The sequence below is a fragment of the Octodon degus genome, unplaced genomic scaffold (assembly GCF_000260255.1).
Source record: "Octodon degus isolate 3935 unplaced genomic scaffold, OctDeg1.0 scaffold00057, whole genome shotgun sequence".
Lineage (NCBI taxonomy): Eukaryota > Metazoa > Chordata > Mammalia > Rodentia > Octodontidae > Octodon > Octodon degus.
The window spans coordinates 856,402-858,317 of record NW_004524633.1 but is presented as its reverse complement, the minus strand read 5'-3'; positions in this window follow the sequence as shown (position 1 = coordinate 858,317).

Genomic DNA, 1,916 nt, shown 5'->3' with positions numbered 1-1,916 from the left:
AGGGTAGAGGATAGAACCACTCAGCTAGTGCAGGAGCAGAACATCTTGCCACAGGGGCACAACAGGTTCACCCTCAAGGGCAGCAGCAGGAAGGAGCTGAGCACAGCAGCCAGATCCAAGCCAGGCACAGCTGGATAAATCCAGACTTTGTAGATCTGCACCTGAACTTCAGTATGTACTAAGGTTATAACTGCAACAAAGATCTAAAACAAAGGTCAGAAGAAAGTGCTACACAAAATGATGAGAAGGAACAAAATGCAACCTCAGAACCTAACACCATCTGTACAAAGTGCAGAGGACACTAACACAGAACAAATTGGGAATCACACAACTGAAAGTAATGAATCAAAGACTTCTGAAATAAAGCAACAGCTGCAGAAAGGTATAGAGGAACTCAGATTGGAAATAAAAAAAGAAATCCCTGAATTAATAACATATGCAGTAAATAATCAAATGCAGAAACATATGGAGGAAACCCAGTACCCATCCAGAACAAGTGCGGAGGACACTAGCTCTGCTCAAATGCATGAATTAATAGCGTCAATAGTAAATAAGCAACAGCAGAAAGATACAGAGGAAATCAGAGCACAACTCTTTTGTGAAATAAAAAAGGAGTCTCAGAACTCATAGCATCTGAAGTAAAGAAGCAACTGCAGAAACATAGGGAGGAAACCCAATCTGAAAAAAAACACTGCAGTAAAAGAATGTGTAACTGCTTCTAAAGAAGACATTGATAAAAAAATAGAGGAGATTAGAAAAATGGTGGATTTCTTGAATGAGCAATTCAGGAAAGAAATAGATCACATGAAGGAGAGTCATAGAGATATAGACAAAAAGAAAACCTCAATCACAAGCTTGCAAAACCATTTAAGTGAAAATGAAAACAGAGTTTCAGATCTAGAAGATGCTGGTGCAGCTAGTGAAAAGGTAAGAAAGGATCTCTTAAAAACAACAAGGATGCAGAAAAGAATAATCCATCACCTGCAAGATGATGCAAAGATGAACAATGTGAGACTAATAGGCATCAATGAGAAAAAAGGAGTCAATACAAATGACATTAAAAAAAATATGGGGAGAAGTAATAGCAGAAAACTTCCCAAATAGGAGGAAACAATCTGACATCCAGGCAACTGAAGCATACAGAATGCCTAGTAACCTCAATCCAATGAAAAACACAGCGAGACATATAATAGTCAAGATCCCAGAAATTCAACACAAGAATAATATATTGAAAGCCACTAGAGAACAGAAGAAGATCACATACAAAGGAAAACCCATCAGAATTACGGCCGACTTCTCTTCACAAACCACGCAGGCAAGAAGAGCATGGAGCAGAGTGCTTCAAGTCCTCTATGAAAACAAATTCCAGCCCAGACTACTATACCCTGCAAAACTCTCTTTCAAGTTTGATGGAGAAGTGAAATACTTTCATGACAAAGAATAGCTAAAGAATTTCGTGATGACAAAGCCAACCCTACAAAGAGTACTTAAAGATGTTCTAGAGAGGGACCAAAACGATCAGAACTCCACGAATGAGATCAGAAGCAACCAACTAAATAGGGTAAGCAATTAAACACAGGAGAAAAAGGAGTAAACGATAACAGGTAAATACCATGGCAACCCTAAGTCAATACATCTCAATTCTAACCATCAATGTAAATGGACTCAATATCCCAATTAAGAGAAATAGACTGGCACAGTGGATTAGGAAACAAAATCCAACAATATGCTGTATACAAGAAAAACATTTAACTCATGAAGACATTCATAGGCTAAACGTCAAAGGATAGAACACAGTACTACATGCCCGAGCACCTCAGAAAAAAGCAGGGATAGCAATCCTATTCTCAGAGAGTCTCAACTTCAAACCGACAATGATCAAGTGAAATAAAGAAGGCCACTATATACTGGTTAGG